Genomic DNA, 27,755 nt, shown 5'->3' with positions numbered 1-27,755 from the left:
AACGGGTCGCCGCACTGGGTACCACCATCGCCATGAACACGAAACAAAAATTGGGGTGGGGTATATAAATAACATACCGTAAAAAAAAAACTTGATATATAAATAACACACATCGTAAAAAAATAATCTTCGGTATATATAAATAACACACATCGTGAAAAAAAAGCAATTAAATTTCTCTCTAACACTCTGACAACTGAAAAAATGAGCGATCTCCAAGCATTAAAACAAATGCTAAATTTGTCAGTCGAGTATGTAAAAATTCAGGAATTGGAAGTCGACAAACCTTACACGATAACTTCCGGTTCAATCGTTTCTACCCAGTATGGTCCCAAGGTACGCCTGTTGCTCAACGCACAATACAGTCTATTTTTACCAGATCGATACGCTAACATGTTATCCGACGAGAAGCTATCTATTTTAATCGAGAACAAAACTCGAATCGTGTACAAGGGGACAAAGGAACTTCTTGGCAAGAAAACGAAGCACGTAATAGAATTTGTGTAACGACTGCGAGGCCTTGAAAATATATAAATAACATACCGTAAAAAAACTACACAAAAAAAAATCTCAGAATATATATATAAATAACATACCGTGAAAATAACACATAGAGCATCAACATGAAGCCCAAGGGTGTCGTGTACCAGATACCATACTCCAATCTTAAAAATCTAGGTGCCCTCGATGGGTTACTCACCAAGAAACAACGCGAGAAGAAACGTTCTTGCTTGTCGAAAGGACATGGAATGAAATTGCTGCTCAGCACACCTCAATTGAAAAGATTGCAGCGTTCGCGGAAACAGCAAAAAATCGGAGGTTTCATATTCAGCATCCCGGCCATCCTGGCAGCATTGGGGGCCGTTGGAAGTTTGGCCGGCGGAAGTGCCGCCATCGCGAAAACCGTCATCGACTCGAAGAAGAACAAGGCGGAATTGGAAGAACAGAAACGTCACAACCTGGCCATGGAGAAGAAAAAGGGGAAGGGCGTGATGAGAAAGTTTAAAAAAAAGAAACAGAAGCACTCACCAACCGAGACATTGAATCTCTGATCGAACCGTTACAAATCAAACACTTCAGAGGAGTTTTCATGTCCGACTCGTTACCTTCAACCGTCAAAAGAAGAGAATGCGGAGTAGTCAACTTGGACGATCAAGAAAATCCAGGCACGCATTGGATATGTTACCACAAAAATGATGATAAAGCATTCGTTTTCGATTCTTTCGGAGGTGTTCCACCTACAAATTTAGTTCATTATCTGAAAACGAACAAAACCTCCATATACTACAACGACGAACGCATTCAAGATTTCGGAGACGTGAACTGCGGTCATCTCTGCCTCTCCGTGCTCGCGTTTCTCTCTAAAATAAATAACCCTACGATCGAGGATTTCCAGAAAGCATTGTGGAACCTCAAACAGCATCACTAGGATGGGCGTGTTCCATCTCACGAGCGAATCTTCAATCTTGAAACTCACGCTGCACGACGACATCGTCTATCCTAAATCCGTGGCTCTGCGCGCATTCTACAGCATGTACCTCATACCTAACGTCACCCAGCACAACAACAAAATTAGCGTCGGAAGCGAACACATCGTCGTCACGCCAGGCCAATACAATCTTTCCACTTTGCAAGCTCAATTACCCAAAGGCACATATCTTTCTCAAAATTCGGTCACGCACAGAGTGGAAATCCTATCCGCGACGGAGACCGTGGACCTGGGCACCATGGGAGAACTTTTAGGTTTCGAGAACAACACAAAACTCGAAGCTGGCATCAAGCACGTAGCAACCAACATTCCTAAATTTTTGGCCATAGAGACTCTGAACGTACACTGCAACGTGGCGGAAGGTATGATCACGAAATCCTCGGACGGATTGTTAGGAAGTCACAAGCAGACGGGAATCATAGCCACTTTCAAACCAAGTTCCGAGTTCATGGAACCGATCATCTACACGCCCTCTTCGCCGATCTATTTTCCAGTATGTCGCAACCGCATAGACGACATAGAGTTGGTGGTGACGAACGAGAAAGGAGACGTGGTGGATTTCGCAGGTGCAACAACTACTGCCATCGTGGAGATCAACGTATAATAAATAACCATACATGTAAAATGGAGCAAATCGAAAGTTACGAATTGCAATCTTTTCCTCCCAACCGTCGCACGTTCGCCAATCTCAACGAGGCGAACAGGGAGATCGAATACGACGTGGACGTAGGCGATGGGTTCGTTCATCCTCACAGAGCGGACCTCTACCTTCAATTCGACGTAGTGAAGAAAGAAAGCGGAGACGCGTTTCCCGCAGCAGCAAACTTGATACTCGTGGACAACTTCGTGCCTCACCTGTTCTCGCAGGTGGAGGTGAGGAAACACAACACCGTCATCGACAGAATAGATTATCCAGGCATCACGTCGACGGCAGTGGGAACGTTGAAATTATCCAAAACGGACGCAGCGTACTACCAGGCCGGGGGATTCGAAGCCGGGACCAAAATATCGACGAAAAGTCACACGGTGCTCTTTCCCATGCGTCTGCTGCCTGGTTTCTTCTCGGACTACAAGGAGATCATGTGGAAGGGTGGACTGAGGGTCACGTTTCGAAGAGCGGCCAACGACAACGACGCACTGATGCGATACGCTACTTTGGGTCCGGACGGCACCACGCCGATAGCCAACACTTTACCCGAAGCGGCGAAATGCGTCATCCGGAGCATGGAATTGAGAATGCCGGTGGTGGAATACGAAACGAACTACGCCCTCAAGTACAAAGCGGAGATCTTGAAAAGTCCGCAGGTGTTGATTCACTTTCACGGTTACCAGTGCGTGCAGAAGATGGCGTCGGGAAGTCACATGGAATTCGACGTGACGACGCAGTTCAACAACATACAGTTCGACATGCCAGATTTCGTCGTAGTGCTTTTTCAGACCGGGCGCGATAACAATCAGGAGAAAGATTCCAGCAAGTTCGACGACTGCAAAATCAAGAACGTTTATCTGAAGAATGGACGTAACGAAGTGTTCCCGCGCGAGAATTACAACCTCGACGTGACCAAAGACGATTACCTCAAACTTTACGAAGCGTTTTCGGCTTACAAACGCGTGACCGAGGGAAGCGTGGACATGTACTACACGCCCAGCGAATTCAAAGCCCGGAGACCCATGACCGTCATCAACACATCTAAGAGGAAGAAGGTTGTGGTCAACGATCGAACCAACATCAAGGTCGTCTGCGAGTTCCACGATGCCTTGCCCGAGGATACCCTATGCAGTGTCATCCTGATTGCAGAGAAGTCCTTCGCCTACGACGTGAAGAACGAAAGGGTCACGGAGCAGTTTTAAAATTCATAAAAAATTGCCACATACTAAAAATCAACATCCAACACATTTTAGGTTATATCAAATTTGTGAAAACCTTATAATACTGAAATATTAAAACAAACAGAGTCCCTTGTAGGTTAGTTCGGTGCGTAAATAAAAAAATGATAGGTTAAGTTATATCACTTAGGATCGTAAAAAAAATTAAAAAATCGTAAAAAAAAAAGATAGGTTAAGTTGTATCACGTAAGATCGTGATATACCTACCAAGTATAAATGGAAAAAATAAGTGCAGTAAAAATTTGTACTAAAACATCGCTAAACGCTATAACATCGACAAAAAATTGTCAAAATATGTCAAAAACTTATATTCGATTGATAAAAAAAAATACCTACAAAATATGATCCTCAAATGATGACGTTCAAACAGTGCATAAATAAAAAAATGATAGGTTAAGTTATATCACTTAGGATCGTAAAAAAAATTAAATAATCGTAAAAAAAGGATAGGTTAAGTTGTATCACGTAAGATCATAATATACCTACCAAGTACGAGTGGGGGAAAAATGAGTATAGTGAAAATTGTACTAAAAACATTGCTAAACGCTAAAACATCGACAAAAAATTGTCAAAATATGTCAAAAAGTGATATTTAATTGATAAAAAAAGAGGATACCTACTAAGTACTGCGTTGAAACAATCAATATACACTACTAAGGCAACAAAATGGTTGAGTTCGAAAATCGAGTTGGGTTAGTGGTTAATGTTGTCACCTGGCAATGAAGAGGTCGCGGGTTCGATTCTCTAGGTAGTTAAATTAGGCCAATTGTTTAGTCCCGCCATTATAGGTCCCCGATTAGTCCATCTGTGCATAAATAGTGTTTGAATAAAATCAATATGGCGGCCTTGGGTTAGTGGTTAATGTTGTCGCCTGGTAATGAAGAGGTCGCGGGTTCGATTTTCTAGGTAGTTAAATGAGGCCAATTGTTTTGTCCCGCCATTATAGGTCCCGATTAGTCCATCTGTGCATAAATAGTATTTGAATAAAATCAATATGGCGGCCGCGTTTTGTGTTTAGCGGCGGCGGCGACCGGGGCGCGGCGCGGCGCGGGGGGTGTTTTTTATTCCGCGAGATCTTTTAACCAAGTGGTTGAGCGTTCGATTCCCAATGTTGGTGAAAATTGGATATTCAATTGTATTTGTTTAAAAGTTCCGATTAGCTTTTTGTGCACAAAGAGAAAATGAACTAATTGGAAATAGGATGTTCATGCTGTAATGAAAAGGTCCCGGGTTCGATTCACAATGTCAAATTGGCTGATAATGATGTTGTTTTTAAAATAAAAAAAAAGAAGTGTGGTGAGTCCCCATTAGTATTTATGCAGGAACAGATATTAAAAATCAAAACAAAATGGCTGTGACTGGTGTTTAGTATTCGAAAGGTTCCAGGTTCGAGTCCAAATGTTGGCAAATTTTTAATTTAATAGTTATAATTTTTTTTTTTCGTTTACAGAATTCTTTCCCATTTATTGCATTTTGGCGAACATGTCCCCCACTTTGTGGCATTTGGACATGATGGAGATATACATAGAAATTGTTGTCAAAGTGCCTAATAATGATTTTCTGTTTAAATAAAAAAAAGTGTGTTATCAGTCCCGATTAGCACGAACAGATATTCAAAAACAAAACAAAATAGCTGATATTGTTGTTTAGTATTCAAAAGGTTTTGGGTTCCAATGCTGGCAAATTGCAGAATAACATTGATTTGTTTAAAAAGTGAGTTACTATTCCCGATTATCCTTGATACACAAATAGAAAATGGGTGATTTTGGAGTTTTGCAACCAACGGGGGGTCGAGGGTTCGATTTTCACAAGGGGCTAATGTTGGCGTTTTTTACGCAGTCCCGATTAACCGTAATGCATAAAGCTGTTTCAACGAATATCGAACCTGGAACCTTTTTGATTACAATGCAAAGATTTTACCACTAATGTATGCTATGTTTTAAAACCAAAAATAAATAATAGTATCGAATTTTTTAAAAGATGCGTTACCACTCTCGATTAGCCATTATGCACAAAGAGATGTGTTTTGAAACCAATGGGGTCGAGGGTTCGATTCCAACTGGGTATGTGTGTTGAGGAAACTAAAGGTCAACAGGCATGGAAAGTGTTTACTCGCCATCTCAAAATAAGTTTTTGGGCTTGGTACAGGTAGCTTTTTCTAGAAAGCCCCACAATGGCATCAACGTGGCTACCATCTGTGGGGGCCTCTTTTTTTAAGTTGGAGAGGGGCACAAGGCCGCTTGTACCATACAACCTTGCACCGAAGAACCAACTTGTCAACTAGTCACTCACTCCATCATTAAAGTGCACAACATAATATCAGATTTGCACTGATAATAAGCAAAGAATTATAGCGGCTGCATAATTATATTTCAATGACAGCAAATGGTTTCAAATGAATGGTTTTCATTTTATTTTTTACTAAGTAACAGATTTGGTAATGGAAAGCTTTAACATTTGCATATAATGAGATTTTTTTTGGTATCCAGTTTGTATGTTGACCAAATCACAGATATACTATTACTAAGGATAGCATTAACTTAATCTAATAAAAATATATTCCAGTGCATTACAAAATTAACTCATTCTGTTTTCTGTTGTTTGAATCCATATGGTAAAGTCTCGAAACTTGATGCACATCTTTTTCTTTTGGTATATACCACCTGAAAAACCCTTATTTCCGGCTTACTAACAACGGAATGTCTTTTTGTGCGTACGATTTTGTTCGAGTTTAGTAAAGTTAAAGAGGAGGTGTTGTTGAGAATAGCATTGGTGAGTGATTCGAAATTGATTGTGCTGCTGTTTTTATGGTTTAGACATATGCCTTTCACCTTGCAAACAGTAGTAACATTAGTATTGTCTGGATTTACTACCTCAAATGCATAACTTTTCAGCCCACTGGATGAAAATGCTCTGATATAAGCATTTTTCCCATAGAGTTCTAGTTCATTTGTCAACTCCCCTAGGTAGTCTCCAACAGGCAGATCAACATCACCTGGCCTTTGAATATAAATGACACTATCGGTATCATAGTACAATACATTTTCGCCTAATGTATCCAAATATTCATAAAGCTCTAATCGTGCATGGGTTGTAGTGTATGCTGCAATAACTACATTTACAGTCGATAATGGAAGTGCAGATTCTTCGAGATATTGCCAGTGAACTATCAATATATCTTCATTTATAGGTATAACTTGATGTACTTCAACATTGGGATTTTCTAGTTTATCGAAAAAATCCTTAGGATTGTTGATAATACTAACTCGACCAGGGTTTTCTCTCTGTCCAAATTTACCCCAAAATGAATTCAGCATAAGTTTTGCTAAGCTTCGTAATCCAGGATTAGCACATATTCTGTTTTCATCCAACAACACACCCTCCTTTTCAAAATAGTCAGCTATGTATTTTTTTTTTTTTTTTGGATTCTTCATCAATACACCACAATGGCCAGCCGCTTGCTTCAACTTTTGCTTTGAGAAATGTATTGATGTACTCTGCAAAAACACCACCTGATTTTTTTGCAGGATCATATTGTTCAACATTATATTCCCATACCTCATGTAATTCTAAAATTTTGTATTTCTTTTGAATTGCCTTTTGAACTTCATACACAACCCAGGTTCCAGTTATAGCTCTTTCCCTAGCAGTATGGTTACATTCCGCCTGGTTTATTTCATCGGCACAAGTTCTACATAGAGGGAAAGTTAATTTTGAATTGGTTCGATATGGTAACACAGGATGGTACAGATCTCTCGGTGGAAGTATTGTTGCTTTGACAAGCCCTTCAAAAGAATAAATATCGGGTCATTCTTCCCCCACATAAATTTTCACCGGATGGCCAACTGGAAACTTTTTAACTTTGCAACAATAAGGGTACAGGCTACATTCATCCTTATATTGAATTGTTTCATTTTCTTTCACAGTGTAATGTAGTTTGGTAGCATTAGTTCTACCACCATAAAACGCCTTCCGGGGAATTATGGGAGCTTTAATTGATAACGGATGTTTTTCAACATAATGTTTCATGGTTTTGTTATTTCTCAACTGCTGGTGAAATTCGCACCCCCACATCTCATGGACAATGTAGTTAAGTGCTTTTAATCTGGTAATTTTATTTTCTGTTCTTTCATACCGAAAAGACAAAGTATCATATGGGTCATCATGAAGAGGTTCTGCACGTAAAGTAGGGAAACATTTGACACAACCATGTGTTCTGCATCCTTGATATTCAAATACATGCTCTTGCCCCTTTTGATCTTTAAAATATCCATCTACTTTCAAATTTCCTGCAACTTTTACTTCTGGTCCTCTGGCTGCATGTTGGATTTCGATTTTATGTTTTTTTTCCTCCCATACCAACCATTGAATAGCCTCTATAGACTGAATATCACACCATCTGTATCCGTTTTTAGGAATAATTCCTATATGTTCTGCTTTCAAAAATCTTTTACGGAATACTTTATTACAAGCTGAAGCAATGGTGATGGCTTCCAATAATGTGTTCACTGTTGTTTCTTTTTCAAAAGTGGTCATGAATTTCAAACAGGCAGCACGTAGTACATTAACATCTTCTACACAGTATTTTCTCAACTCCTTCTGCATATCGAAAACTACCCCTGTTTTCTGTTGTTCACTATGCCATTCCAAAAAACTGGTTCTCTGATTCTCCATCATAGAATCAACAGCGTAAAATTCAGTACCAGGGATACATCCGACATATTCTTTATTTTTCAAAGTATTAAAAAAATGAGGAAAATACCCTTTGGACATTGGGAGATCAAATGCTTTCGGTAATTTGTTGAGCGCCATTGGAATAAAGTTGAGAGAATCTATGAAATGGATATTGTGCATCTTCAAAGATAATATTTTGGCTCCATTCATGATAACAGACGGTGTGCATTTCATTTTTTCGATCATAGTTTGCAGTACAAAGTGCGAATCATACCCTCTACTATTGTGTGCAATACACACAATATTGTTAATTTTGGTGCGGTGAGCTGAAACAAATTGCAGAAAATTGTAAACAGGTTCTGTACTATCAAAAATGTGCTGTCTTTTCCCACATACACTGCACCATTGAGACATATCTTTGTTCTCAATGCAATTATAGCATACATTTTGGCAGAAAATTGTTTTCATTGCTTTTTTTTATATAAAAGAAGATATTTGTTTGCTATAAATTTGGATGTGAAATAGATGTTCAGATGGTACCATATTTTTACAGCTGACACAGAATTTATGTAACATAACACCAGTCGCATCAAATTTTTGCTGACGCGTAGGAACGAAGTGCTGCCTCTCTACTGTGGTGAACAAATCGTTTGTTTAAATACGCATCAACCAAACAATTGTTCACCAGAACGAAAAGATTTTGGTCAAGTTCTATTTGTTTGTCGTAAACAATTTTTTGTTTACCAAAACCAAATATTATTTTGATAAATCTAACAAAATGTAGCCCATTTGTTTAGGAAAACCAAATAATTTAGTCACAATTACCAAACGGTTTGTTAAATAATTTATTCATAATTACTTATGTTATAATCTGGCTAATTTTAGCAAGGGTGGATAGTTTTAAGAAACTAACTGATCTCAAAATAGAAAATACACATTCAGAATAGAAAGTTCAGGTGAACTATCCGTTGCGTTTGTTTTTCTGCGGATAATAAACCTTTTTCGAGCAAGGCCTCATCTCCAGGAAGCTATCAACTCGCGGCAAGCCACGGCACCTAGCGACCTGTTGAGTCAAGGCAAAATGGATAATAAACCTTTTCCTGCTCCCACAAAAATAGGCAATAATTAGGCTGGAGAGTTCAATGAACTAACCGATCTCTAATTGCGCACAGGAACTAACCAATCACTGATCAGTTTTCAAGACGTGTTGTTTTTGTTTTTCTGCGGATTTTTTTTTTTTTTTGTTCATCCGTTTAGAGGGTTATGTCCCTCTCTTCGGTACGTGCTAGATACTTTTAAATATATAATAATAATAATAGATAGGCTAAGTGCACTTTTTCTATTTTTGGGATTATGAAATGAACACTAACCTAGTCTTGAAATGATCTTGGATTTTCATTGCTATATTATATAACACCCTACTTTCATTCTTATGTTAGTAAATAAATACCCTTTCTTGTAGTTTGATTATTAGTTGCAATATGAAGGGTATAAATGTGGTCGTAATTGTGGTGGATGATGAATGGTGTATAGTTCATAATCAGGATGTCTGGGCCCGATGGTCAGAGTATACAGAGTTAAAAGATGTTGTAATGGAGTATACAATCTGTACGGGTAACAGTCGTGTATTGCATCTTCACGGATTGTGTGAACCAACGGTGGGTGTTCTTTGTTCATCCTGTTATTTATATATTCTTTTCGCAATGCCTCTAGGTGAAGTGTTATATGTGGAAAACTTATTCGTGTATATAAGAGTCGAGTTGGACTTGGTAGTTTGATTCTGTATGCCAGTCGACATGCATGTCTCTCTATGATTTGTAGTCGTTCATAGAACGAGTCCTCTGCTGAGAGCCATGCTGTATGTCCATACGTAAGTACGGGCCGAAGAAAGGCCAGATAGGTATTTAGGAGGATGTTTGCTCGAAGTCCCCAATTCGTGCCGACAAGTCTCTTCATCAGCTGTAGTCTGTTTTTGGCTTTCTTTTTGATGTTCTGCAGGTGTGGTGTCCATGTTAGTTTTGTGTCAAATATGACACCAAGATATTTAACGCTGTTGGTAGGAATTATGCGTGTGCCACGGATCTTAAGATCTAACATACTTGGATTTCTTTGTAGCCGTGAGCGACATCCGGTAGGAAGAAATATTATGGCTTGAGTTTTTGCGCTATTGATGGTGAGTCTCCAAGTGTCGCACCATCGTTGAAATACATTAATAGCTGGTTGCATAATGCGATTTATTGCTTGAATTGTAGAACCACAAGCCAGTAGAGCTGTATCATCAGCGTATTGGTATGTTGACACCTGAGAGAATGTTGGCATATCTGCGACATAAAGTAAGTAGAGCAATGGAGATAATACCGATCCTTGCGGTACTCCGGCGTTCAAGAAGATAGGGTGAGACAGATTGTTATTTATTGTTACATATGCCATTCGGTTGGTAAGAAAGTTGAAAATTAATCGAATGTAACAGAAAGGAAGGCGAAACTTATGCAGTTTATATATGAGGCCGGTGTGCCACACTTTATCGAATGCCTTTTCAAGATCGAATAGTATTAAACAAGAGGGTTTAGATGTATTGTACTGGTTGTAGATTCGATTTGAGAGTCTTAGTAGGTTATCCAAGACGCTAAAGTGTGGCCTAAATCCGGCTTGGTGTATCGGGAGAAAATTATTTGACAATAAGTGAGAGTGTAATCGGCGGACTAAAATTTTTTCAAGGATTTTGCTGAGTGTTGATGTTAGTTGTATAGGTCTATAGCATTTTGGATCTGTACGATCTTTATCAGGTTTCGGAAACATGAGTACCTTCGACACTTTCCATTCGACAGGGTAATATCCAGTGCGAAGGATTAAGTTGTATATCAAGGCGAGAAATGACAACATTGCTAGTGGAGCTTTCTTTATCAAAACATATGTGATGGAATCAAACCCTGGGGCAGTGTTTCTTTTGTTGCGGACTGCGTTTGTTATATCATCTGTGGTAATTAAAGTAGTAAGAGGGTGATTTGCGTTGATAGCATGATGAGAACTGGGTTGCAGTAGTCTATTTTCAGGATGTTCCTTCCTTGTTATTTGAGATTCTAATCTGCTATTAGGAGCAAGCGGAAGCGGAGGATTAAATGTGTCTTGGAGAATCTGTGCAAATTCATTTGCCTTTTCGTAATCATTTGTAAGAGCTTGTTGTTGTGAGAGAAGAGGATACGTAGTACTTGTATGTTTTCCTGTAAGCATATGAAATCGTTTCCAGAATTTGCTAGGATGGCTTTCAGCATCAAGGTGATTGCAAGTGTCGATCCACTGACGTTGTTTGTGTGCCTTTATGTAGTTATGAACAGTTCTTATCCATTGACGGTGAACTCGCAGACATTCAGGATTCCTTGTTTGTACGTATTCCCGATAGGCACGACGTGATGCAGTTACTAGTGTGAAAGTCGTCGCCCCCCTATCCCTCGTTTCTACCCGGCCCTCTGGATTACTTCCTACTTTCATCCCTCAATCTCTCCTTTCACCTCACCCTGGGTGCAAAGCGAGCAGATTATATTTGCGCCGGAATTACAAAAGGGGGGTTTCACATAACAATTTATATTTTTATGTCCCTGGTTCGTTTACACATATACAGCAAGTGAATATACCTCTGAATTAAATGGACAGTACCGTAGTTCTTGAAATCATAACATTTTCGTAGGATATATTGGTTTATTATACGTAGTTAGATATATACATATTTTACAGAGCGTTTCCATGAGTGTCTTGCATAGACCAAATTACCAAATCTCTAAATGAATATATTTTGCGTACCTATGGCATAACCATCGGCACTTCCCTTACCACCGAGTTAGCAAAACTATCTCGGTGGGCCTATCCTCAGCTTAAATGATATTCCGTTACAATTTGCGTTTCCTTACGCCTTCACTCTTTCTTTTGGGCATCAATTAATCAAATTCGGAAATATCCACATAATCAAAGCTTTTTCTAAAAGGGGACTTGGGACAGCAACAGGGGCTGGCATAACCAGATGCTACATTATGATATCCAGTTTAGCCACCATAAGTGGACTAAACTTGAGGAGACGTTCCTCTTTCGTCGATCAATGGGGAAACACTGTTTTTTTGCTAAAGCCCACTGGCTCTTTTTATAGTCGGGGTAAGCGTCCGTGAACGTGGACCCCGTAGCGTTGGAAAATTCCACTGCCAACGGTCTTTGTAAGACAGCTAGCTCCCCCAACCGGGGAGGTAAAAAACAGGGGAATCTAACATCCAGCAAAGCACATACACTTACATGCAATAATAACATAAAAATACACTCATGGAAGCAAATTACTTAACCCTACCCTCGTAGCTGGCCAGCAATTAATTATTACAATATACCAAAACCAGTAATGGTCAATCCGACCGTTACATAGTTCCCCCCTTCAAGAGGAACAAGAAAAAACAATACACTCAAAAACAAGATCACCATATTTACAAAATCATCCAACACAATTATACAATACCCACTAAAGTATTCAGCTGTTCTCAGAGTATCTGAAAAATGAAATAGTCACTAGTTCATTCACTTTATCACATTGTCCACAATGTTCACAGATTCACCAAGATTCCTCTTCCTTGTGAAGTCCGCCACTGAAGTTGGTTCTCTCTGGTTCCTGGTTTGACTACCCAACGAGTCCCTGGTTCGACTCCCGACTGAGTCCCTGGTTCGACTCCCGACTGAGTCTCTGGTTCGACTCCCAACTGAGTCCCTGGTTTGACTCCCAACTGAGTCCTGGTTCGACTCTCAACCGAGTCCTGGTTCGACTCCCGAACCTAAATCTGCAATGTGTCTTTCTGTTTACAACTTGGAGACACGCAAATAAATAAACAGTGTTGTGAAAATGAAGAAAATAGGGGTAAGTTATATACAAATGGAAACTAAATAAAAAAAAAATTAACAAATAAAAGAAGATCCGCGGTCGGCTATTATGACAGCTGGGATTGCTGGGTAGGCGGTCCGACGGTAGTCTTCCAAACCCTCATTAGGAGTTGTCGCGTGGCTCCCCTTGGCTGTTTTCTGTCCCTCCACCTCACAGCAAAAGCTGGTGGTTTATGGCTGGACAACTGGCCTGGTTCACCTTCCACAATCGGACAATCCTTCCCATTCTTTGCCCTGAAAGTATCTTCTTTAATCCTTCCAGACATTAAACATGGACCTGAGTGTTCCGTTCCAAGTTCACCATTAACGCCACGCAATCTGCCAGATATAGTGTGCTCTTTCAGCCACACCTTGTCTCCGATGCGAAATTTACATGGCCTACGTTTGATCTCGTTCTCTTCTTCCGGGAACACCTGAAGTATGGCTGGCCTCGCTTTCTTGTATTTCAGCCTCACTTCTTCTGTCTTCTCTTTGCTGGAAACAGTACAGGGAACGCAACTTCTGACGTAGCGAGCGATATCTCGTGTCATTCCAAGCCACGAATATTTCTCCTTGATTTTCGACAAAGTTTTCTGCTTCCCATTGTGTCCTGCAAATTCAGAATCGTGATGTGACGTCAATATTTGAGATTTCAAACTCAACGGGACCCATATCTTGGCTGTTCCCTTAGAATCTTGCTTGCAGTCTATCCTCCTGCACAAAACTCCCTCCTCATCCAAAAACGACTGATTGGCCAACTTAGCAACTTTCTCCTTATACTTCCTACTCCCAGAGAAATGCTTTCCCTTCAGTTGTTTCATTATTTGAGATAACAAACTGTCTCTCATTTGCTCTGAAACAAGTGATGAAGTTTTTTGTAGCCTCTCAGAAACCAGTAATTCATCATTTTCATTGTCCTCTAAAGCAAAAGGCAAAAATGATAATGCATGGTTCTTCTTGTCCGTAGAAATGGAATTTTTTCGAGGAAATTTGCATTCCCTTTTTATTCCCTTCCTCCGTTTTCTCTTTACCTCTTTCGAGATTTTCAGAGAGCATAATGCACCAGCGTTTGCAGTCTTCTGAACTTCGAGTCCTTGGGAATCCACTAATTGGCCCGTATCCTCATTCGTAGACTTCCCGCTATTCTCTTGTGCATGTGTGTTGCATCCATCCAGGCGCGAGTGATCTGACGAGTTATTCCTTTCCTGTACCACGTTATTTCTCTGCATAACTGTAACAGCGAATTCTCGTTTACATGCACGCTTCGAGAACGTGTAAATCACGTCGCTATCTTTGAACGACCATCCGTTCTCCTCAATGTGCAAAATTATCCCACTCTGCTTCAAAAAATCCCTTCCAACGATTATGTCACGGAAACAATTCTCTAGGATGATAAATTTATGCCTAAATTTCATGTTATTAATACAAACAGTAGCATGCATCTCGCCAACTGATGTAACGCTGCCCACAGCCAATGAAATGTTCCATTTTCTCGTCTTCATGAATTTATTTCCATCCCTCTCTAACAACTTGGCTGTTTCCAAACTTAGCGTAGAAGCTGAAGCTCCCGTATCTGCAAATAATACAAAGCGTTTGTTGTTAATCTTACATTGAATGAGAGGTTCGAGGTCTTGCTGAAAACAGCCTTCTCCATTCAAAAAACGGCCTTTGTTTCTGCGTTTTCTCCCGGCGGGTGACAAAATGTTTATTTGGGGACGCTGCTGGCCTCCCTTTCCAGCGGGTTGGTTCCTTTTATTGGCCTGTTGACATTCCTGACGTTTATGGCCTTCACAACGGCAGCCCCAACAAATTAACTTTGCAGAATTTTTATTGGCCCCCGCTTGCCCAAAAGTTGCATCAAAAGAGGGTCTCTTGTGCCCTACGGTCGCATCACCGCCAATGCCCCTTCTTAGAAACGCGGTTGTTTCACAGCCCTTGATCCTTTTTCCTAAACCTGGATTGAGAGAGCATAAGGGTAGCTGGTCACTCTCGGTTCCCCCCTCGCTTGTCCTCGCTGACAAAGCCAAATGTTTTCCTCCTGTTCTTCGCGAGGTGTCCTCTTCAGTGTTGCAAACTTCAGAAAAAGATAATTCCGTCTCACCGGCGAGTGGTGAATAATAAAGTCTTTCTGAATACAACCTCCTCTGAACAATGGCTGCTTCAGATTCCAATTCCTTTAAAGTATGAAATTGCATCCCATACAAATGCCTTCGGAAACTAGGGTGTGCATGAGATAGAATATATTCTATTACTTCACATTCCTCTGTCTCTTTTTGCCTCATAGAAAACAGTTTCCTCATTCGACGAATAAACAAAACCAGAGATTCTTCGCTCATTTGGAAGCGATTCAGAATCAAACGGTCGATCTCATTCTTATAATCTACAGAATAATATTCTTCTAAAAAAGCATTTTCAAAGCTCTTGAAATCTTCAAACGGGCGTGAAAATCTAAACCAATCCCCTGCAGCCCTCCTTAGCGAAAACGGAAGAATCTTGTCAAACAATGACTTCTCCGAAATGCTCATGACATCTTTATAATTCCGCAACTCCTGCAAATAATCATGCGGCGAAATCTTGTCATCGCTCCCTGTGAAGACTGGAATCGGTGAATTTGACTTATCGAGAATTTTCTGAACTTTTTTCTCCTCTTCCTTAGCACTCTGCTGTTCAGTGCGAGATAAAGCAAGATTATTTAATTCCCTAATAATTTCCTCCTGAGATTTATCGCTTATATCCTGATTACCCAATAGCTGTCCAAGCAAATCTCTATCAATTTGTACTGCCATTTTTTCTACTTTACTTTTTCCACTACGTAATAACATTCACTTCTGTACGATCTTCGTTGTAAAAAATTAAAAAATCTATCCGTCCGTCAGTCCGTCTATCTTTCAAACCTATAGACCTGACGACAATTTATACAACAAGATATATCCCGGACGAGCCCCCATATGTGAAAGTCGTCGCCCCCCTATCCCTCGTTTCTACCCGGCCCTCTGGATTACTTCCTACTTTCATCCCTCAATCTCTCCTTTCACCTCACCCTGGGTGCAAAGCGAGCAGATTATATTTGCGCCGGAATTACAAAAGGGGGGTTTCACATAACAATTTACTATCCTCAGCTTAAATGATATTCCGTTACAATTTGCGTTTCCTTACGCCTTCACTCTTTCTTTTGGGCATCAATTAATCAAATTCGGAAATATCCACATAATCAAAGCTTTTTCTAAAAGGGGACTTGAGACAGCAACAGGGGCTGGCATAACCAGATGCTACATTATGATATCCAGTTTAGCCACCATAAGTGGACTAAACTTGAGGAGACGTTCCTCTTTCGTCGATCAATGGGGAAACACTGTTTTTTTGCTAAAGCCCACTGGCTCTTTTTATAGTCGGGGTAAGCGTCCGTGGACGTGGACCCCGTAGCGTTGGAAAATTCCACTGCCAACGGTCTTTGTAAGACAGCTAGCTCCCCCAACCGGGGAGGTAAAAAACAGGGGAATCTAACATCCAGCAAAGCACATACACTTACATGCAATAATAACATAAAAATACACTCATGGAAGCAAATTACTTAACCCTACCCTCGTAGCTGGCCAGCAATTAATTATTACAATATACCAAAACCAGTAATGGTCAATCCGACCGTTACACTAGATGGAGGTATTTGGGTGGTAGTTTAGGTTTAAAACTGTTCACAGTTATCTGTGGAATATGTGTACTTGCTGCTTGTTTGACTTCTGACGTGATGTTTTCTACAGCCTTATCTAATTCGTTAGAGTTCGTTGGAGGGGTGAGATTTTGAAAGACAGTGGAGAGATCTTCTCGATAACCTTCCCAATTTGCTCTGTTATAATCGTAGATCCGCTTTGGAGGAACCTGTTTGTGTTGAGTATAGTGGTACACTGGTAGAGTTATTTTAATTGGTGCATGATCACTTCCTATCGGTGCAAGGACTTCTATGTTAATTTTGTCAGCTAAGGAAGGTGAAACAAAAACTACATCGGGGGTTGTGTTACTCTCTGGACGAGTTGCAGATGGTAAATCTTGAAATATACCTGTAGTATTATTATCGATTTTAGTGTGGAAAGCTGTTCGTTCTGCATTTGTTCGACTATGTATATTAATATCAGCTAGTATGAAGTAGTGACGGTATGTAGTAGCGATATAAAGAAAGAATTCCGTAGGTAGAGGGCTAGTGGGTCGTATATATACAGTAGCCAATGTCACATTTATGCTTTTGAGATAAAGTGTGGCAATAGAATATTCTTGGTATGGAAATTGAGGTGGTAATATATTTGTTCTATAGGGAAATTTTGGTTTGATCCCTAGGGCTACTCCACCACATAATCGTTGCGCCGTTGTAGGACCAGGTGTATGTAGCAAGGAATACCTGGGTATGTAAAGGGGTGTGGCTTTGGGGATACGGGTTTCATTGAGTGCAAAGAAATGAATGTCTTCTTCCAGGAGAAGTTCCTGGAATATAGCTTTATGTTTCGGTAGAGAACGGATGTTCATAAATAGGAAATTATATTGTATATAGCCCGCCATAATTATATAAATAACAGTTAGGTTTCTAAACTTCAGTTTCCAGTGGTACAATTTGAAAATGTACATGTGGACCAGAATATGTAGCGAACAGGTGGACACGAAAAAGAGTCTTAGCTGTCTGTACTATCTGTTGTAATATATGTTGGCGTAGAAATGGGTGGATATTTTGTAGGGTTAATGTTTGAAATCTAAGTAGATCTTCAACAGTCACTGGTTGTTTCAGAGAGTTCTGTGGTGGAGTTGTAGAGTCCATAGTTCTTAATGGTACAGTTAGGTCAGGGCGTGAGGCTTCGGGGTTTGGGCGTGCAGCACAACGGTAACTATATGAGGGATGAGCCTGTTTGCACGTGTTACATTTGGGTGGTGCATTCAGATTTGTGCACTCTTTAGTCGTGTGTTGGCCAGAACAATAGCCACAGATAGGTGTTTCGGGGCAATTTGCCGTAGTGTGGGCGTTGTATTTCTGGCAGCGTTCACTTCGTAACGGGAGAGGTGCCCTTGAATGCGATGGTTCAACCCTATGTCGTTGGCGATATATATAAGCCCCTTCATGAAGTAAGCGATCGATTGTGCTGGAACAATCTGTTATTACTCGCATCAGGTAAGTTGGTCCGTTGTTGTTTTGGATTCGAACGCATTTTATAACTTCATGCCCTTCCAAACGTAGTTCTTCTAATACTTCTTGGTCAGCGAGTTCTGGATCTACGCCTTTAATAACGACTGACATATGAGGTGGTTTGTTTGGGGGTGGTGATTGTTTGGCAGTTTTGGGTGTCAGTTGGGATAGAGCAGCCTGTGGTCCAAAAATTTCGAACGAAACTTTGTTTCTCAAAGTGGATAGAAATTGCGGATCTCTGGATTTGATAATGATGCCATTTCTGGTGAATATAATTTGTTCTACTTGTGCTCGGGGGAGGTATTTTTGTAACTGTTGAAGGAGCAACTTAGGAGTTCTGTACTTGGGGTCGTAATTTTGTAGTAGGAAGTTGTAGACAGTAGAATTTTCTTCAGTTCGGCCATCAATTTGTGTGGTATCTCTGGGATTTAACTTTGGATTGCGTGTTTGTTCTTGATATTTTTGTTTCTTTTGTAGTTGAAGAGGAGATCGAGAGCGATCCCTGGGTGTTTTTGAATCGGCTGAAGTGCTTCTTGAGTTGCCTCGGTTTTGTTTTTGGATTATCCTGTCTCGAGAGTTTGCACCCCCAACTTGTTGGGGGAGCCCGTTATGCATGGTGAGCGAAGGGAGGCAACCTAGTATTCCTTTTCGAAGACGAAACAATTAGGAGACAGAGTTATTTCAGATGTTGCAAAATAAGCAAAGTACAAGGTGCTGCAAACGTGGATTGTAGCACAGTTCGCTTCTAGTTAAGCAGAGTACAAAGTGCTGCAAACGTGGATTGTAGCACAGTTCGCTTCTAGTTAAGCAGAGTACGAAGTGCTGCAAACGTGGATTGTAGCACAGTTCGCTTCTAGTTAAGCAGAGTACAAAGTGCTGCAAACTTTGCACGTGATGGAGAGAGTCAGAGTCAAAGTCTCGGAACAGACACTTACCAAACAAGATTTTAGAACCAAACAGCCAATGAGAAACGAGGACAGAAACCAGGGCCAACGAAAGAAAGGATTGGTATCTCTAGCTACTGTGACCAGAGCTCCAACGGTGAATGTTTGGGGCTACAACATAGTTGCGGCCACCTGAAAAGTGTCGTTCGAGCTAGATATCCCTTCGCAGCAAGGCGTTCAACAAAGTACCTCGGGAACACCAAACCACTGTGTAGACTGCAATTACCTCCAGTCGTCCGTTTCAAACGTACTGAAATTACAGTCACAGCGAATGTTCCAAGGGGGTTTTCTCTCGACGCACTGACGTGTTCTGCGGATTTTTTTTTTTTTTTTTTTTTTTTTTTTTGTCCTCGTTTTCCATTTAGAAGGGTACACCTTCTCTTTGGTAAGTGAATTGTTTCCATAAATGTTTTCCCTTGCAAGGTGATGGTCTAAGTGTTTTCAGTAATGAAGTGGTACATATTTACTTATTCTGAGGGTAGTTCACTTAGATCTTATTTATGCAGTAGTGGGAAAATTACTTCAGTTAGGAAAGTAATAATTTGCTATGGTGCGGCATGTGTTGGATATATCACGTGCCGTAGTTCCGGAGGATGATGGATATTATACAGCTGGTAGTCAGGATGCTGTGGATCTATCAGGAAGGTGTACATGGTTAAGAGATGCTGTAATGGTGTGCAGTGGTATGTGGGAAGGCAGTCGTGTAGAGCATCTTCGTACATTGTGCTAAGAAGTTGTGGATGGTGCGAGTTCATTCGACCAGTTATATATTTGTGACGGATGGCTTCGATGTGGGTTGTGATTTCGGGAAAGGTTATTCGCTCGTACAGTAGTCGTGTAGGACTTGGTAGGACTACTCTGAAGGCCAAACGAAGAGCATGTCTTTCCAGAACTTGTAGTTTGTGATAGAATGAGTCTGGGGCTGATATCCATGCAGTGTGGCCGTAAGTAATTGCTGGTCGAAGGAAAGCCTTGTAGGTATGTAGGACAACCTGGGAGTTGAGTCCCCAGGATGTTCCAATTAGCCGTTTGAGCAAGCTCAGACGATTTGTAGCTTTTTGGACGATGTTGAGCAATTGAGGTTTCCAGGTTAGCTTGGAGTCAAATATGACTCCCAGGTATTTTGCAGTGGTGGCAGGCAGAATTGGAGTTCCCCGTATTTTGATGTTTAATAATGTTGGGTTCCTTTGGATCTTCGAGCGACAGCCTGTCTGCAGAAACACCAATGCTTGTGTTTTGAGAGCATTAATTGTGAGACGCCATGTGTCACACCATCTTTGGAAGGAGTTTATAGCTGGTTGGAGAGTTTTGTTTATAGCTTGGATGGTTGAACAACAGGCGAGAAATGCGGTGTCGTCAGCGAATTGGTAGATAGAAACTTGTGGGGGTTTTGGCATATCGGCAACGTATAGTATGTAGAGTAATGGTGATAAAGCAGCACCCTGTGGAACGCCAGAGTAAGGGAAAATGGGGTATGACATTGCTCCATTTACAGTGACATAGGCGACCCTATTTGTTAGGAAGCTGTGTACTAATCTGACATAGGAAAGCGGTAGGTGGAATTTATGGAGCTTGTAGATGAGCCCAGTATGCCATACTTTGTCAAATGCTTTCTCCAGGTCGAATAGTACTAGGCAGGATGGTTTGGATGTGTTGAAATGATTTGTGATGCGAGTCGTTAGTTTTAATAAATTATCAAGGACACTGTGTTGAGGTCTAAAGCCTGCTTGGTGCGACGGAAGTAAACTGTGTGCTTGTAAGTGCATGTGTATGCGTCGAACAATGATGCGTTCGAATATTTTGCTAAAGGTTGATGTGAGCTGAATAGGTCGATAGTTTGTTGGGTTGGTACTATCTTTGTTTGGTTTTGGGAACATTAGAACCTTTGAAATCTTCCAGTCTGTCGGGTAGTGTCCTGTGCGGAGGATAAAATTGTAGATAATGGCCAGAAAGGACAGCAATGCAAGCGGGGCCTGTTTAATCAATACGTATGTGATATTGTCCAATCCGGGAGCAGTGTTTCTCTTCCTACGCACAGTATTGATAATATCGTCTGTTGTGATAGGAACAGTTAGAGCATTTGTAGGATCAATAGTGTGCGTATTACTGGGTTGCAGTTGCCTGTTATTGGGGTTTGTGACTCTGTCAATTTTGGTCTGGAGGCGGAGATTTGGAGCTAGTTGCGGTGTCGGAGTGAAAGTGTCTTGCAAGGCATTTGCGAAGGCATAAGCTTTTTCAGTGTCTGTGTTTAGAGCTGCGTCCTTGATTGTTATCGGATAAGGAGTACTACTGGATTGTCCAGTGAGCACCTTGAAACGTTTCCAGTATTTTGTGGGATGGCTTTCGTCACTCAATTGGTTGCACGTTTCAATCCATCGACGTTGTTTATAAGCTTTTATATAGTTATGAACTGTACGCAGCCATTGACGGTGTAAGTTAAGGGATTCAGGATTTCTGGTCTGGAGATAGTCCCTGTATGCTCGTCGTGATGCTGTGATTAGGTGAAGATATTGCGGAGGTAGCTTTGGTTTGTAGCTATTGAGAGTGGTCGTAGGTATGTTAGTGGTTGCCGCACTGGTAATCTGAGCAGTAAGATGTTCCACCGCCGTATCGAGTTCCTCTGAATTGTTTGGTTCTGGATGCGGGTGAGAAAAAGCATTCTGTAGCTTTTCACTATATGCCTCCCAGTTCGCTTTGTTGTAACACCAGATTTTTCGAGGTTGTATTGTACTGCTCGTATTGCGGTTACCAAGATTTAAGGTAATTTTCACTGGGTCATGGTCACTGCCGATGGAATCCAGCACAGATATGTTCAAGCAGGCACTTAGAGATGTTGATGTTATAACAACGTCAGGGGTAGTGTTACTTATGGGACGTGTGGCTCTGGGCAGTACATGGAATTCTGCTGTAGTGTTTTGGTCCAGAAATTGTAAAAAGTTTGTTTTGTCTTGCATGGTTCGGCTATGATAATTGATGTCCGCTGCTATGATATAATGTTTGCTAAGGGTTTGGATATGTTGGAAGAATTGGTATGGAATAGTCTCCCCTGGTCTTACATAGATGGTAGCAAATGTAACGACCCGGGATGGAAAGTAGATTGTACTAGCAGTATGTTCTGGCAAGTGGAAGTGTGGTGGGAAGGTAACTGTTCGATATGGTAATTTTCTATCTACTCCAATTGCTGTGCCGCCGTTTACTCTTAAGCCCGGCGGGCCATCGTGGCGTAAGATGTTGTATGGTGGAATATGACAGATCATTTTTGGAGCAAGATAGGTTTCGTTTAGCGCAAAGCAGTGAACAGATTCTTCCAAGAGCAGGTGTTGCAATAAAGCTTTTCGTTTAGAAACGGATCGGATATTTAAAAATAGAAAATTATACATATTCCGTACTGCCATATTCAAAACCTTAAACCGCAGTTTCCAAGTGGGATATGTGGAAATGCACGTGAGGACCAGAGTATGTTGCATGGAGTTGCAAGTTGAAAATGGTTTTTGCCGATGCCGTTACTTGGGTTAATATGTGCGTTCTTGAAAATGGGTGCACATTTTGGAGAGTCAGTGTGAAGAAACGTATTAGATCTTCCACTGTTACAGGATGTCGTAGTGAGTTGTCAGGTTCCGTAGCAGTGTCATTGGTGCGCAGGGGGACTGTTAGGTCGGGGTGTTCAGGTATTGCTTCTGGCTTGGCTTTGCATTTGTAGCTGTATGTAGGATGGTTTTCCGTACATGTGACACATTTTGGTGGAGCAGTTTGGTTTTGACATTCTTTGGTTGAATGGGGTCCTGAACAGTATCCGCATTTATCTCGGTTTGGACATGCAGCGGTAGTGTGCTTGTTATACTGTTGGCATTTTTCGCACCGCAATGGAAGAGGTTGTTGAGAACGGGATGGTTCAACTTTGTACCTGCGTCTGTATATGTATGCTCCACTGTGTAGTAGACTGTCTACAGCATTTTGTGAGTCTGTTAGGACCCGCACCATGTACGTGGGTCCGTTGTTATTGCGAATACGGATACATTTGCGGATTTGTACACCTTCGCATTCTAGTTCTTCAAAAATCTCTTCGTCTGTTAGACTAGGTTCTACACCCCTGATGACTACTGATAGTAGTGGGGATTTATGTGGTGGTGGTGGTTGTTTTTGAGTGGAAGCATTCAGTGTTTGTATGTTTGCTTTGGCTCCATAGATTTCAAAAGAAGCTTTGTTTCTAATTAGTTTTGCAAAGTCTGGATCTGGTGATTTCAATATGATGCCATTACGGGTGAACAGTATTTGTGCAATTTGTGCCCTTGGTACATACTTAGATGTTTGTTGGAACACATGTTTTGCTGTATTGAATTTGGTGTCGTAATTGGTGAGCAGGAAGTTGTATAAGCTGTTATCCTGTTGTTTGGATTTTAGTTGGGTTGCATGAGCTGTATTTCCTGTATCTCGTTTAATTGGTGATCTAGATCGTTGACGTTGAGGTAGAGGTAATCCTTCATAGGAATTGCGACGTCGGTGTTTTGTGGACGTTTGCATTGGATCATTGGTACTTCGTGAATCGAGCATCGTCTCGGAGTTTGGACCGTCCGTCCGTTTAGTACCTCCGGTGAAGGTTTTCACCCCTTCTCGCTGTCGTAGCAGCGTTGCAGGAAGACCATGATGCATATCAGAAGACCACAACCGTGAGTTGTTTATATGATCCAATAGAACAAACGCAAATCCTATGGGAAAAGAGGCACAAACTCAAACCAACTGACAACTCAATCCAAAGAAGCGAATCCAAATTCCAAACTAATTGTAGAGCCCAAGACAAAAGAAGAGGAAGGATGAAGGTAGTAAGGGAAAACAGTTTCAAAAAAATAGTGCAAGTCGTATGTCTGCTCCACTCAACGTGTTCAACCAAAAAGGTTCCTCGCAATCACCTAACCACCGTATAGGCACAATTGGTACCGTTTGTCCGTTCCAGACTTACGGCTTCCACCTGGAATAATTGGCCCACGATGCGTGACACAAGAGAGACCGACTTACGATTACCTATACCTTGATCTTCTGCGGAAACTTAGCTTCTATTTATATGTCCAGAATCAAATAGGTTGCTCATGGGAGATTCACTTTTATTCACTGCAATACATTTTCTTTTTTAATTTCTAGCTTTGATGTTCACATATCTTCTGAAGAGTGTTAAAACACAATTTTTACTATTTTTACAATCAAACGTACCATTATTTGTTGTCCAAAAACTTATGTTTCTTTTAAACATTTTGACAGAATCATCTAGCGGCCGGTGTAGGAAACTCAGTATAAAGTAAGTATATTCTGAGCTTTTTTCAGAATATTAGGTTACACAACAACATAAAGACTCGCTTCGAGTAATTATCTATCTACATGAGTTTCAATTTTCGACAAAGGATTTTCATACTACACTCGACGAAACTGGACAATCGTTATTTCAAATTCGAAAGCACGCTCACGCATATATAGTAAATTTAACCAAACGTTTTGTTTCTCTTTACTTACATATGTATCATTTTGTTTACGAGTACCATTTTTCGTCTGACCAAATATTTTGGTATTCTTAAACAAAATTATTTAGTAATTACAAGCAACATTTGGTTATCGGAAACAAAAAGCATAACCAAATAGCTCAACCAAACTTTTTTGGTAATTCCAAACAAACCCTTTTTTTCTGTGCATATTAATCATTATGACATGGTGGGCCTGCCTGATTCTGGCCCAGCCTTGGTGTCGCTTCTCGTACCATCCCTAATCGAGCCGTTCAAGGGCTACTGGTAATCCCTCACGATATTTTAAGGGTGTACAATGCCCCACTCGTGCACATACCAATAATGCCAAACACGCGAACAGATTTTGTTAATACATAGTTCGAACGGTGAGCAGAAGGGCGAGTCTAAGTAACAATGACGCGCGTGACATCTGATTAACATTCATTGAAACAAGGTCTAACGCCACGAATCACTTTGGTGGTAGCCTTGCTTTCAACCGACCTTCGGGCCCAAAAACACTGCGAGGTTGGCAATAATTACTCTTAATGAGAGAAGATAGCGGCGAGAATGCTTGATCAAAAGAGTGATGGATTGGATAACAATACACGGAAATTGGCTGATTGTTGCTGTCAGTAACCGTTGCCAGCTATTAAGTAATTTTTGTTGTTGTTTCATTGAGAGGAAAGAATTGCCTTACGCCCAGAAATTATTGACATGGCCTATTATTGGTTTCAAGGTGATCGTAGTTAAATAGTTTAAGTGATTATGCACAAATATTTATTTACTATCGCTTATTTATGTATCACGTTCCCTATATGCTAGTTCTACGTATGTAATATATTGTTTAGTGGCTACAAGCATCTATTCCAGAGAAAGTGGAATTATGAACTGAAAATAAGTGGCATATTATTTACAACGTTCAGTAGCTAGATCTGTAGCTTTCCTTCAGACGATTTATAAGGGACTCTCAGTTTTCTCCAAATGTACTTAAAAAATAAACAAAAATATTGTCTTGCTATTAAAATATAATATATTGTAAGATATTTTATGCAGTACACTAACTTACATGTGGAGCACTAGTAATGATGATTACCACAGAAATTGTAGTGCATATTTATAACTTTACTTGTTTTCAAATTTCAATATTCCATGTAGCGCGTCGAGTCCCATCGCCGCTGTTTTTTAGCTTTCGAAACCGGATATCGTTACATCTTTTTCAAGTAGGTCTCCAATTATTCTCACGATGCTGTGTCAACATGGAAATTTTGGGGGTTCGTACCGAGAATCGAACCCGGGACCGCTGGTACCAAATGCGAATGCACTAACCATTTGGGTACGCGGGAGCCTTGTTTTCAAAACAGAGAGTAAAACAAAAGAAATGTGCTACTTTCTGTCACAATGGCGCAGCCAGAATTCTTTATTGAGGAGGGCTTCGTAGGCTCAAAATTTGCGGGTGATCATTTGTAACTTCTTGGGGTAAGGGAATGGTTGAAATCTAACATCTGTCTACGTTTTACTTTGTCAAACTGAAACATCACTTGACTTTATACACATCACCTTCGTGGCACCCTGATAAAGACAGTCTTTACATTCAAAGGCTATGATATACAAAGTGTAAATAAGGTTGAGTTAAAGTTTTTTTATTTAAAACAATTAAGCCACACAGAGATGTAATTAATAGTCACATTAAATTTCTGATAAATATGATAATATTTCCAAAAATGCCGGACATGAAAATCACATTATTTGATACTTTACCTTATTTTTGTTTCACTTAGAAAAATCAGACGAACTAATGCAAACTATCCAGTTACTGCTCTGTCACAGAATTTTATTAATATATTGCACTTCTTCAACGTACAGTTGCATCAGTTTTCTATTTTAGTTCACTGAATACATAGTGAGACTGGACCAACATTTTAAAGTGCGAACAAAACTCTTCCCGGACCTTTGGATTACAAGACGACTTCATGTATAGTTTCACTTCTGATTTTTTCGTATTTCTATACGATTTGGGAGTACATTTTTTCTTGGCTTTAGTAGATATAAAATATGATTAAAGAGAAACCTGTTTCGCACTTGAAACATAACGTTACAATAAAACTAAATTTTACAAACTGTTTATTAAAATTATATATTTTGTATCGCCAGACTTTTTTCTTCCGTTAGAAGTTGCTTCCTTTTGGTTTTGTTTGAATGACAAATTCAGAATTTTAGTCTTGTAGAGGACTTTTCTGGCAGCTATGAAAACTCCTTTCACTTGTAAAAATAAAAGTCACAAAGAAAGTACACGTTCTTACTTCAAATCAGAAAGTTAAACGTGACCATTTAAGGAAAATAACTTATGTATTATTTCCACCTCTTCTGGTCATACAACTTTTGGGGACACCAGGATGTGTTTGGACAGCTTCGTGACAGCCATGCTGTAATCTTGTGTCAAACAATGTTTTTCTTTTCAGACATGTAGGTGGTTCACCGTAACGCAAACTCAGTTATACATTTATGAGCATAATCTCAGAGATTGCTGGGTCTCACTTATTGAACACCGCCTCGCTCTTCGATTTGTGACATCGCAAAAATTTTCGTGTGTTAATGCTAAGAGGTCTTAGAAAAGATCAGCGTAGAAAAGATAAGAAAACCGTATCCTTGGAGTGGCTTTTACTTTCATTTTTCTTTCTATTATTTTAAAAATAATGCTACAAACGTGCAACGCCTAACACAAATACAGTTTACATGAATGAAGCACTGTAATTTGCAGCGGAAAAAGGAAATTAAAATTCCTAGATGAAAAAGGCACTCGTGTTCGTCTCTTATTGAAACTCTAGCAGACAAAGAAAATTTTTCATGTGCATAAATTAGAGAATAAATGAAATATCTTCTTCAGATAAAGTTTCAGCAGTAATAGAACAATCCAGAAATACATTTACATACTTCGGCAGTTTTAATTATATTTATAGTTTTCGTGTTCGAGGTGGAAATCCTATGTCCGGAGTGTTTTACGTAATTTATCCTAGGGAATGGCCCCCCCGTTTCGAATGCTTTATTCAATGCGTATATTAACGGTAACGGTGAAATGGAATCATATTCAGTCGCTTGCCTAACCCCAAATGTGGCCGCATGCCCCTGCTAATAAATACTCCTAATAAATCATCGCTTACAGTTCAGAGTATATACTTCACTTCTTTTGCCACATTAGTCTGAAGATTGATGGCTTTCTAATG

The 27,755-nt window shown here is 40.3% G+C and overlaps 1 protein-coding gene and 1 long non-coding RNA gene across 4 annotated transcripts in view; one reads left to right on the top strand and one right to left on the bottom strand.

Moving 5' to 3' along the window:
• The window catches only part of LOC145993868 (uncharacterized), a 202,108-nt gene that overhangs the window by 110,623 nt on the left and 63,730 nt on the right, over window positions 1-27,755 (bottom strand). The window lies entirely within an intron of this gene.
• Window positions 1-27,755, top strand: part of LOC145993869 (uncharacterized) — a 99,290-nt gene that overhangs the window by 64,096 nt on the left and 7,439 nt on the right. Inside the window, exon 1 of one of the 2 annotated variants that reach the window (XR_014442302.1) lies at window positions 25,215-25,270. The exons of the other annotated variant lie outside the window; for it this stretch is intronic. This is a non-coding gene — a long non-coding RNA (uncharacterized LOC145993869). Of the gene's footprint in view, window positions 1-25,214; window positions 25,271-27,755 lie in introns of those variants that run through there. 2 annotated transcript variants of the gene reach the window in all.

Source organism: Lepisma saccharinum, chromosome 10 (genome assembly GCF_977018435.1).
Source record: "Lepisma saccharinum chromosome 10, izLepSacc3.1, whole genome shotgun sequence".
In the NCBI taxonomy this organism is placed as follows: domain Eukaryota; kingdom Metazoa; phylum Arthropoda; class Insecta; order Zygentoma; family Lepismatidae; genus Lepisma; species Lepisma saccharinum.
The sequence above is the reverse complement of the archived record's forward strand: the minus strand, read 5'-3'. Positions and strand labels throughout refer to the sequence as shown.